Source organism: Triturus cristatus, chromosome 5_2 (genome assembly GCF_964204655.1).
Source record: "Triturus cristatus chromosome 5_2, aTriCri1.1, whole genome shotgun sequence".
Taxonomy (NCBI): Eukaryota; Metazoa; Chordata; class Amphibia; order Caudata; family Salamandridae; genus Triturus; species Triturus cristatus.
Window position 1 is genome coordinate 354705604 of NC_140588.1, and position 12979 is coordinate 354718582.

A 12979-nucleotide genomic window follows, 5' to 3' on the forward strand; every position below is an offset into this window, starting at 1 on the left:
ATTAGGGGCACAGCATTGTCCCTTCTATCTTCTTTCCTGGATGAAAGAGTTCAGAGCCTGAGCTGGGAGGGTTTACAGTCAGAGAGCTTTTCCTTGCCTTGTGGGGTCCCTCAGGGCTCCGCTCTGTCACCTACCCTCTTCAATATCTATATGCTGCCATTGGCGGCACTGATTAGGAGGCATGGCTTTGAATTTACATCATACGCCGATGATTCGCAGCTTATAATCTCCATGACTAAACATCCTGAGAACACGGCAGTCAGGTTTCATGCTTGCCTGGAAGAGATTATAGCCTGGATGAATCGCAGCTTCTTAAAAATAAACACCGATAAAACAGAGGTGCATCGAATTTGGCTGCGGCCAACCTCGGTGGGATGCTTCCTGGTGGCCTACGACAGCCGGGCAATGCCCCACCCCAGCATCTAAGATCAGAAATCTGGGGGTCAGCTCTGACTGCAATCTAACCTTCTCGGCTCAAGTGAACAGCCTTACTTCCTCCTGTGTTTTCCTTATTAAAACCTTGAAGAAGATCTTTCCTTTTATTAGAAAGGAACAACAGAAATTAGTGGTAGTGGCTCTCCTGCTCTCAAAGTTGGACTATTGTAATGGCCTATTTTTGGGAATTGACAAGACACAAATGAACAGACTTACCTCTGAGGCTATCCGTACCTTGCACTGGCTTCCAATGCAGGATCGTGTTGAATTTAAGGCCTTATGCTTGGTCCACAAAGCTTTTTATGGAGGCGGTGCCAGGGCTATGCGGACACTGTTTAGACACTATATTCCGGCTCGACCATTACGATCCGGTACTCAGAATCTTCTTTGCCTGGATAGGATCAGGAAGGCAAGATGGGGTGGTAGAGCGTTCTCCCACCGGGCGGCTCTATTATGGAATTCGTTGCCTTTAGCCATGCGCCTTCAATCTAACAGATTGGCGTTTAGGAGAGCTTTGAAAACCTTGCTATTTTCCAGGACATAGTTGCATGTAACAGGCTATTGGTTTGACTAGGTTCCTACCTCCCCTAGCGCCAAGACACCATGACACCATGGTATACGAACGCTTTATAAGCATATATCCTATCCTATCCTATCCTATTGCAAGTGTAGGGATGGGGGTAGGAGTTCTCTCTGGGGATTGCAAGGGGTACACTGAAGCCACTTTAGTATCCATTGGTGGGGAGGTAATTGAACCCTTGGCCCACTGGCCTGCCAGTATGGTAAAATACACAGAATGGCCAATAATCAATGGGGTTGAAGTCCAGGACCTGAGGGGTACAGGTGCCAGAATCAGCATGGTTATGGCCAAGCTGGATTCCATGGGGCAGTTCATACCTGCTGAGGTACACCAGATAGTTAATTCTGATAATGTTACAAAGTCTCATCCCATAGCTATGACAGGCTTTGAGTGGGGAGGGGTTACTAGCTCCAGGAACGTAGCTGTGTCCCCTGCCATCCCAGTGGAGTGTCTCTGCTGGGCAAAAACCTTGAAACGTCTGCTTGGGAAGAGGTGGAAAGAAGGACTCATGTAGCAATGCTGGCACTCCCTGAGTGGGTATGTGTCTCTACTATAGCACAGAAGGCCTCAAGTGGAAAATCAGGGGACCATGGGGCCTGGAAAAATGCCTTAAGGCCCTAGTTCCAAGAGGAAGGGCAGGAAGTCTGGCAAGGCCACTTCCCAAAGTCCACAGGCCCAGAAGGAGCCTAACCCTAAGGGGGAGGTCCTGGTGTCTGAACAGGATGCTGCTTCCTTGAGAGATCTGTGCAACCCGGCAGAACTCCAAGGAGCAGGTGGGCTCTCCAGAGAGGACTTGAGTCAGAGGCAGGAGACTTGTCCCACTCTCGAGGGCCTGAGACAGCGGCTGTCAAACAGAAGGAAGGAGATGTCACAGGAAGCCATAAGGTGTCCTGGAGGAGGGAATTCTGTACAGTGAGGCAAGGGACCCCAAACAAGTGGCAACCAGGACAGTACAGAGAGTTCTTCCTTAACCTGGCCCATGACATCCCCATAGCTGGACATCTGGGGTAGACGAAGACCTAGGAAACGCTGGTCAATCACTTGTACTGGCATCAGATATTAGAAAAAGTGAAGAAGTTTTGCCGCTCCTGTGTCACCTGTCAAGCTAGTGGCAAGACAGGTGATGAGCAAAAGACCCCCCTTATACTACTACCTATGATGGGGATTCCCTTTGGGAGGGAGGGGATTGACATTGTTGGTCCCCTCGACCCACCTACTGCCTCAGGCAATAGGTTCATCTTGGTGCTAGTGGACCATGCCACCAGATTATGATGTGGACACAGGTGTCAGCTTCTCTGTCAAAAGTCAAATCTACAGACTGTCAGACCATGTCAAAGATAGCACCAAAGCTGAATTTGCAGAGATGCTGTACTTGGGGGTGATTTAGCCCTCTAGTAGTCCATGTGCTAGTTCAGTAGTTCTGGTGCTCAAGCCACACTCCAAAGGAGGAATACCATAAATGAGATATTGTGTGGACTACAGGGGTTTGAATGCAGTTACCAAGACTGATGCCCACCCCATACCACAAGCCGATGTGCTTATTGACAAGTTGGGGGCAGCAAAATATCTGAGAACCTTTGACCTGTCCTCAGGTTATTTGTAAATAGCCTTCACGCAAGGAGCCAAGGAGAAGTCTACTTATTCCACTCCTGAAGGCCACTTTCAATTAACCATGATGCCCTTTGGACTGAAACCAATGCAACAGTCACATTCCATGGCTGACAATCAAGGCAAGCACATTCTAGCTAGGGCAAGGAAAATGTGTACAGAAGGCCACCAAATAGGTATATGCCATGTACAACCTCTTCAGCCCCAAACACCCGGCAATTCTGGCCTGGTAGCTCTAATGACACAAACCCAAGTCAGAGCCTTCTGTGGCTTGACTGGATATTACAGAACATTTTTCATAGGTTACTGCACCATAGCAGCCCCATTGAAACATCTAACCTCCAAGAAACAGCCCAGAAAAGTCATCTGGACTGACCAGCGTCAGAAGGCCATTGACACTCTAAAGGAAGCTTTGTGTTCAGCACCTGTCCTAAAGGCACCTGATTTTACCAAAGAGGTTGTTGCCCAAACTGATATTTCAAAACATGGTATTGTGGCAGTTCTGTCATCGCTGAATGACCAGGGTCAGGATCACCAGTTGCCATTGAGAGATAAGCCTTTGCTGTGGTACATTCCTTGTAGAAGCTGAGACCCTACCTGTTTGGGACTCACTTCAGAGTTCAAACTGACCACAGGTGGTTGATGCAGATGAGAGGAGAGAATGCTAAACTGTTGAAGTGGTCCATTTGGGTATGGACATTAAACTAGAACACAGACCTGGAACTGAACATGCCAATGCACATAGCCTTTCCAGGTTCATCCACTTAGATGATGCAAACTACTAGGTTATGGTTTAGTTGCCCATCACCTTTACTCTGGGGGAGGGGGGCTTGTAAGGAAATGTCTCTTTTTGCATAATCACCCCAATGTTCTGGACTGATGCTTCTGGTTTTTCGACTCTGAGAGTTCACCGGGTTATGCTAACCAGACCTCAGTGCCAGTGTTCTAACTCATTACAAAATGTATCTTGAAGTGGCCACCCCCAATTGGCATAAGCTGACTTACTTATAAGTCCCTAGCAAGGGTACTCAGGGCATGTAAGATGGAGTGGTCCCCCAGGCTGCATCACTGGTTGTGCCACCCTGTGTCTGACAAAGTACAAAATGGCTCCAAGCCTGCAACTGCAGCCTGGAAGAGCAGTTTTGGAACTGCTAGTTCGACTTTCCCATTTCAACCATTGAAAAGTACCCACTTCTCTTAACAATACACATATGTCTCCATTAAGGAAGATCTATGGGGCCTTTGAGCTCCCTATATTATTAAGAGGGACATATACTTCTAATATGTCCTAACAGCAAAACTTCCAAATTGTCTTTTTGCTGTGGAAAAGTTAGTAGCCCCATTGGCTGACAGAGTTACTAACTGACCTCTCAGTCCAGCTAACATCTGGTTGGGACTACTATAATGGGTACTTCGAGGTATCAAATTAATTGTGGCATTTAGCTCAACTTGATGCCCAAGTCAAATTTATTTTCACCACCAGGGAAAGGTAACTTTTAGAAAGTTGCCCCTCTGTTTCCCAGAGATTTACTTTTTACTTAAAAATCAATAACTACGGAACCTGTCAGTGGATTTTGCTTATCTTGGTGCCTAAAAATGCATAAAAATATAATCTATTTTTATAAATTGGTGTTGGATTTCTTTTGTGTTGCGTGACTTTCTTATTTTGTTGTTTGGTGTGTCTAAATGCTTTACACTAGTTATTTTGTTTAATCCTTGCTGCTCGCAGCCACAGCTACCTATGGTTGAGCTAAACGTTTTACAAACGAGCCCTACTGGATCTAAAACAGCTTTGCAAGTGTATTTCATGGTAAGTTCGCACAACCATACCATACAATACACCACAATCCTCACAATAATTAAATTTCTTTCATTAATGTATACGCCCCAAACACAGATCAACCAACGCATTTGTGTTCCCCATTGCATCACATTTCACCACAGAATTGCATTTTCAACCACTATTGGGTGACAATTTCAATTACATTGCTGACGTTATCCCTAATAGATTTCACCCCCTTCCCTTCCTCCCCAATTCACAAGAGCACTCAACTCTTTCATTGTTAGATAGCAGAATGGGGTCTTATTGACTCTTGGTGAGCTCATAAGTCAGAGGGAACTACCTACACCACCATGCATGATCTATCTGTTCACCTGGACACATTCTAATGCTCCACTCCACTGCATTACCAGGTAATTCGAACTGAATACCTTGTGAAAACTCACTCCCACCATAATCGGCTGTTGCTGACCTGCATTTCGGGGTATCACCAGGCAACCCCATACTGTCTTGGAACCTCAGTGCCCAATTCACAATGGTAAACTTAGACGTCTGGTCTAAACTTAGACAAAATGTCTACTGTTACGACTTTGGGAATTCAAAAATGGCATTAACGAGTACTATCTTTATGTCCACACTCGGGCCAGATCTCCATACTGAGTGCAGACCTAAAGATAGTACTCGTAAATGCCCTTTGTGAATTTCCAAAGTCGGAAACTTCGACGTTTAGTCTACTTTTAGGCCAAACGTCCAAGCTTACCTTTGAGAATCGGGCCGTAAATGTTACCGCCAGAGGCGACCCTGTCTTCTGCTCTGACTTGGGGAATGTTATTTGCAATTAATTTACCAAGTTCTAGAGCAAGGATTCCTCTCTCCTTATGAAGTGGGAAGCATCCAAAATGGTCACCCGGGGGGCACTACACTGCGAAAATGGCTGGGTTCAGTTATGTAAGTAAAACAAATATTCCCTTGGGTTATGAAAGGAACAGGATACAAGGTTCAACTCACAACTAGGTCGTACAATAAAACAATTCGTTAAGGAAAATCCCACCTAATGTTTGAATCAATTGCCTTAGGCGCCCACGAAGAGGAGCATTCATTCGGTGATTCTCTGCAGTTTAAGAGTGCAACAAGTTAGAGGAAGTGTAGAATTAAAAAAAAATCTCTACCGTCGTGAACGAACAGACACAGGAGAGTGTACAAGAACATGAATACGTAATTAAGGCATTGAAATACAGTAGCCACTCGGCAGGAAATTGAAACGACCTCTCGGGTCGGCCAAAAGGAAGTTAGAATGTATAGGTACATCGAGTGCACTAAGCAGAGTGTCTGCATTAACTGAAGAGAAATCGAACAGAAAACAGTTCTAATCAGTAGAAGAACTGAACACACTTATAAAGTTTGACTCAAGAGGGCATATAACTAGGGGTGGGCAGAAAACTCCGCTCCGCCAGCGTAGCGGATAAAGCCAGCCACCCCTGCTCCCCGGCCCGGTGCCTGCTTCTGAAAGCAGCCAGGCCGGGGAGAGCCTTCCCGGGCCCCGGTGGAACCCCGTCCCCAGCGCCCGGACCCTCGGCTGGCTTGCAGGACGGGGGGCTCCCACACCCCGGGGTCCGCCGGACGGAGCACGAGCCCCGGGCCTGGTCCCAGCTTCCGAACCCTAGCCAGGCTGGGGAGAGCCTCCCCTGGCTCCGGTGGACCCCCGTCACCAGCACCCGGACCCTCGGCTGGCTTCCAGGACGGGAGGGCTCCCGTACCCTGAGACGCAGCACGAGCCCCGGGCCCGGTCTCAACTTCCAAACCCTAGCCAGGCCGGGGAGAGGCTCCCCGGTCCCCGGTGGACCCCCGTCACCAGCGCCCAGACCCTCGGCTGGCTTCCAGGACGGGGGGCTCCTGCAGTCTGGGACCCTGGAACGCAGCACGAGCTCTGGGCCTGGTCCCAGCTTCTGAACCCTAGCCAGGCCGGGGAGATCCTCACCGGTGGACCCCCGTCCCCAGCACTCAGACCCTCGGCTCGCTTGCAGGACGGGGGGCTCCTGCAACCTGGGACGGAGCACGAGCCCCGGGCCCGGTCACAGCTTCCGAACCCTAGCCAGGCCGGGGGGACCCTTCCCGGGCCCCGATGGCTTGCAGGACAGGGGCTCCCACAACCCGGGGCCTGCCGGATGGAGATCAAGTCCCAGGCCCGGACCCAGCTTCAGAACCCTAGCCAGGCTGGGGAGAGCCTCCCCGGGTCCTGATGGTCCCCCGTAACCAGCACCCGGACCCTATGATGGCTGCCCAGACCCTATGATCGGTTCATCCCGCAGCGCCAGTTCTGCTTACCAGAAGTGGCCCACTAGGCACTCGCATTCCATGCCCGGCTCCACGCCAGCGAGCCGGGCTTCTTACCCATTTAAAGTTAGAGAATAGGTTAAGATCGTTTTGGGCCCAAGACCTCTAATCATTCGCTTTACCAGCTAAAACTGGGGGCTCCGAGTGCCAGCTATCCTGAGTGAAACTTCGGAGGGAACCAGCTACTAATAATAATAATAATAATAATAATGGGTCTTGTAGAGCGCAATGGTGACGCACAACGGCGTGTCCCCGCGCTGAGAGTGTGAGCGTGTTCAGAGGGAGTCCTGCGGGGAGGGCCACTATCTGGTGTACAGATATGTTTTCAGCTTGGCTCTGAAGATAAGCTCTGATGGTTCCAGACGCAGTGCTACTGGAAGTTTATTCCAGCATGATGCGGCGAGGTACCTGAAGGACCTGCCACCCATCCTTGCTCTGGACACCTTTGGGATAGTTAGGCGCCCTGAACCAGAGGATCTCAGCGCGCGGGATGGCTCGTATTGTGTCAGGAGACCCTGAAGAGGAGGGGGTGCCCTGCCATTAATGATCCGGTGACAGGTGCAGAGGGCCTTGAATTCTACCCTGCTCCTGACCGGAAGCCAGTGCAAGGCTTGGAGCGCGGCTTTGGAGGCTGATCTTCTAGGAAGTTTGAGAACTAGCCGAGCAGCGGCATTTTGCAGGACCTGTAAGCGGCTCAGATTCTTCTCGGGGATACCTAGATAGAGAAGGTTGCCATAGTCCATCTTGGACGTGACTAAAGCATGCACTAATGTTCGGCGGGCTCTAACGGGAAGGAGCTCCAAAACCTTCCTGAGAGTCTTAAGGATCCCGAAACAGGTGCCGACCACCCGGTTGACCTGGGGGCCAAAGGTAAGATCGGAGTCGAACCAGACACCTAAATTCCTCGCCTCCAGGCAGGGGGTAGGTGTTGGTCCCAAGCAAGGAGGCCACCACGCCGACGTCCACGCCGCCCGGTCTCCCCCTACCACCAGCACCTCAGTCTTGTTGCCGTTAAGTTTAAGGCAGTTGGCAGACATCCAGGCAGCAAGATCTTGCATGCATGCTCTGAAGATGTCCGCCGCAAGGCCGGGAGTACGCGATAGGGAGATGACCAGCTGCGTGTCGTCGGCGTATGACACCATGCGCAGACCGTAGCTCTCCACTATGGAGGCGACCGGGGCCACATATAGATTAAAAAGCGTTGGGCTTAGGGACGAGCCCTGTGGAACCCCCTGATCCAGTGCCATTCGCCTGGAGTAGCAGTCACCCTGCCTGACTTGGAAACCACGGCCCGAGAGGAACGACTGAATCCATTTTAGCGCTGCGTCACCCATCCCTGCTTTGTTCAGACACTGTAGCAAGGTGGAATGTGCTACAGTGTCGAACGCAGCGCTAAGGTCCAGCAGGATCAGGGCCATAGTGTGGCCCTCGTCGGCCCCCTGTCTGATGGATTCGGAAGTCATAAGGAGTGCTGACTCAGTCGAGTGTCGAGGTCTGAATCCAAACTGGGTGGCGTGAAGGAGATTAGACTCTTCCACAAACTGCATTAACTGCTGGTTCACCAACTTCTCCGCCACTTTCGAGAAGTAGGGAAGGAGGGAGATGGGACGCAGATTCTCCAGTTTTTCGAAGCTGATATTAGGCTTCTTGCGGAGGGGGAGCACCACTGCTTGTTTCCATTCCCAAGGCACAGTGCTGGACCTGAAGGAGATATCCAACAGGTGCCTAATGTATGGCTCTAGTGTTGTCAGGCTGTCGGCCAGCCGTTTAGGAGATGCTGGGTCCCGTGGGGAACCTGATTTCACTGATCTACATATGTTGATCAGGTCTTCAGCTTGCGGGGTAGAGAAATTGAGCAGCAACTTGTGACCATCTTCCTCTCTAACTGACGCCTCGAACTTTCCATCTGCCGCTGGTTGGGCAGGGAAGGTGGTATAGATTTTGGACACTTTGTCACTGAAGTAATCAGCAATGCGGTTGCAGGCAGCCACAGAGCAGTCCTCTGATCCCGCTGAGGATTTAGGGACAGCAAGAGATTTGTATACACAGAACAATTCTTTCGCTGAGTTCTCTGCATCCAGAATTCTTTCGGCATAGTGGGCAGTTTTCGTTATCCTGATAAGATTATGATATGCTCGTCTGTGGATGAGGTATCTCTCTCTCTCCTGATTGTCATATGCTTCCCTCCACTGCCTTTCAGCACGCTTACACTCCCTCTTGGCACCCCGCAATTCCTCATTAAACCATGGTGCCGATCTCTGTTTACGACCATCCTTCTTTGGATGGTCTAACGGGGCCGTTTGGTCCAGCGCAGCCGTGATGCGGTCGTTAAGTAGTTTGTTTACCGAATCCGCATCATCGCCTCCAATGGGGCCATTGGCTATCAGAGCCTCATTGAATTTGGGCAGAGAAAACTTCGCCCATTTGCGCCTGGGATGGTTATAGGGAGTGGGAGCAGTGTCCTTGTTCTTAGGGAGAGAGATTTCAAAAGGCACCAAAAAATGGTCAGTCCACGGGAGAGGCACTGGGGGGGCCACCCTAACTTCCTCCCAGTTTGCAAAAACTGGGTCGAGCAGATGACCATGTAGGTGAGTAGGAAGGTGGCCCTTTAGCTCTAACTGTAGTGCTTGAAGATCCTGCCGGAACTCCATCGCTCCCTTGTCTAGTGGATCTTCGAGGTGCATGTTAAAGTCTCCGAGAAGAAGAAACTTATCTCTCCGCAGCACCATCTCTGTGGCACATTCTATGAGAGTGCCCTTAAACCTAGCCAAAGGGCCAGGTGGTCGGTAGACTAAATAGCCCTTAACAGTTGTACCCCCATTGATTTTTATTGTGAACATCCCCACCTCACTTGCCGCCAGGTGGACGGATTCAATTTGACAGGCAAGGTAGTGTTTAAATACAAGTGCAATACCTCCTCCTCTGCCCTCAGGTCTGTCCAGTCTTACCATCAGATAGTCATCCGGCAGTGCCTGAATGATATCAGGGTCGGAGTGTGTATCCAGCCAAGTTTCTGTAAGAAATAACAGGTCCAATTGTCTGTCCACGAGCAGGTCGTGGATGTCAAACTTATTGCAGCGCAGCGACCTCACATTAAGCAAGCCGCACGAAAGGGTGGGGCTGTCCCGGGTATCAACCATTGCGGTGCAGAATCGGAATTGGCAGGATCTGCAACCTGTGTCCACCCCTGTGTGCATGCTGTGGAGCCCGTCACTACATGTGACGGCGGACAGATTCAACAGCTCGTCCCTACTCCACCGAGTCCGGTTAACAGGACCAGGGGCTATGGCCCTGGGCCGTGTCCGGTCGCGGACGGGCGCAGACGGGCTTGGCTTTGGCGCGGCTTCGGCGCGCGCCCAGCGTGCCCGCTGCGCTCGTCCGCTGCGCTTCCTTGGCCAGGGTACCATTTTGTAGAATCAAGGGCGGGCGGGTCTGAGCACTAGAGTGCTCGCCCAGCTCGTCCCCCTCACCCAAGATGGCGGGAGCGATGAGGAGGGAACGGGGGTTCGCGCCCTGCTTCTGCAAGTCCGTATAAAAACACAATGGAGCAGTTTTAACAAGCACTCAGTGTAAAATCAAATAGCAGCAATTTTAAAAAGATAGCAGCAATTTGTGGGCATAAAACAGTCCCGGCTTTCCGCCTCAGGACAGCACTCTTACCATGCTAACAATCAGCGGGGGCACGGGTGCAAGGAGCTTTTGTAGAGTCAAGGGCGGGCGGGTCTGAGCACTAGAGTGCTCGCCCAGCTCGTCCCCCTCACCCAAGATGGCGGGAGCGATGAGGAGGGAACGGGGGTTCGCGCCCTGCTTCTGCAAGTCCGTATAAAAACACAATGGAGCAGTTTTAACAAGCACTCAGTGTAAAATCAAATAGCAGCAATTTTAAAAAGATAGCAGCAATTTGTGGGCATAAAACAGTCCCGGCTTTCCGCCTCAGGACAGCACTCTTACCATGCTAACAATGCTAACTAGATGGTTCGATTAGTCTTTTGCCCCATACCCAGGTCGGACGACCGATTTGCACGTCAGGACTGCTACGGACCTCCATCAGACGCGGTCGGGGCACACTGAGAACAGTCCGCCCCAGTCGACAGTGGCGCCGGGAGCAGGAGGCCCTGTCCCCCCTTCAACCGCCCCGGCGCGCCCCGGGGGGCGGCCGGGGACTGGTGCCCCGGGGAGGGCGTGGAGGCGTTCGAATCTCCCTCGGCCCCGCAGACACAGCAAAGCTGCTGCCAGGGGAGCTGTAACACCCTCCACTGGAGCGGAGGGCCACCTGCCCCAGCCACGCGGGGAAGAACCTCCCCTGGCTCCGGTGGACCCCCGTCACCAGCACCCGGCTTCCAGGACGGGGGGGCTCCCGCACCCTGGGACGCAGAACGAGCCCCGGGCCCGGTCTCAACTTCCAAACCCTAGCCAGGCCGGGGAGAGCCTCCCCAGGCCCCGGTGGACCCCCGTCACCAGCGCCCAGACCCTCGGCTGGCTTCCAGGACGGGGGGCTCCTGCAGTCTGGGACCCTGGAACGCAGCACGAGCTCTGGGCCTGGTCCCAGCTTCTGAACCCTAGCCAGGCCGGGGAGATCCTCACCGGTGGACTCCCGTCCCCAGCACTCAGACCCTCGGCTCGCTTGCAGGACGGGGGGCTCCTGCAACCTGGGACGGAGCACGAGCCCCGGGCCCGGTCACAGCTTCCGAACCCTAGCCAGGCCGGGGGGACCCTTCCCGGGCCCCGATGGCTTGCAGGACAGGGGCTCCCACAACCCGGGGCCTGCCGGATGGAGATCAAGTCCCAGGCCCGGACCCAGCTTCAGAACCCTAGCCAGGCTGGGGAGAGCCTCCCCGGGTCCTGATGGACCCCCGTAACCAGCACCCGGACCCTATGATGGCTGCCCAGACCCTATGATCGGTTCATCCCGCAGCGCCAGTTCTGCTTACCAGAAGTGGCCCACTAGGCACTCGCATTCCATGCCCGGCTCCACGCCAGCGAGCCGGGCTTCTTACCCATTTAAAGTTAGAGAATAGGTTAAGATCGTTTTGGGCCCAAGACCTCTAATCATTCGCTTTACCAGCTAAAACTGGGGGCTCCGAGTGCCAGCTATCCTGAGTGAAACTTCGGAGGGAACCAGCTACTAGATGGTTCGATTAGTCTTTTGCCCCATACCCAGGTCGGACGACCGATTTGCACGTCAGGACTGCTACGGACCTCCATCAGACGCGGTCGGGGCACACTGAGAACAGTCCGCCCCAGTCGACAGTCGCGCCGGGAGCAGGAGGCCCTGTCCCCCCTTCAACCGCCCCGGCGCGCCCCGGGGGTCGGCCGGGGACTGGTGCCCCGGGGAGGGCGTGGAGGCGTTCGAATCTCCCTCGGCCCCGCAGACACAGCAAAGCTGCTGCCAGGGGAGCTGTAACACCCTCCACTGGAGCGGAGGGCCACCTGCTCCAGCCACGCGGGGAAGAACCTCCCCTGGCTCCGGTGGACCCCCGTCACCAGCACCCGGCTTCCAGGACGGGGGGGCTCCCGCACCCTGGGACGCAGAACGAGCCCCGGGCCCGGTCTCAACTTCCAAACCCTAGCCAGGCCGGGGAGAGCCTCCCCAGGCCCCGGTGGACCCCCGTCACCAGCGCCCAGACCCTCGGCTGGCTTCCAGGACGGGGGGCTCCTGCAGTCTGGGACCCTGGAACGCAGCACGAGCTCTGGGCCTGGTCCCAGCTTCTGAACCCTAGCCAGGCCGGGGAGATCCTCACCGGTGGACCCCCGTCCCCAGCACTCAGACCTTCGGCTCGCTTGCAGGACGGGGGGCTCCTGCAACCTGGGACGGAGCACGAGCCCCGGGCCCGGTCACAGCTTCCGAACCCTAGCCAGGCCGGGGGGACCCTTCCCGGGCCCCGATGGGATCCCCGGACCATCGGCTGGCTTGCAGGATGCGGGGATCCTGCACCCCGGGGCCTGCCAGATGGAGCTCAAGCCCCAGGCCCGGACCCAGCTTCAGAACCCTAGCCAGGCTGGAGAGAGCCTCCATGGGCCCTGATGGACCCCTGTAACCAGCGCCCGGACCCTCTGATGGCTTGCAGGACAGGGGCTCCCACACCCCGGGGCCTGCCGGATGGAGATCAAGTCCCAGGCCCGGACCCAGCTTCAGAACCCTAGCCAGGCTGGGGAGAGCCTCCCCGGGTCCTGATGGACCCCCGTAACCAGCACCCGGACCCTATGATGGCTGCCCAGACCCTATGATGGCTTGCAGGACA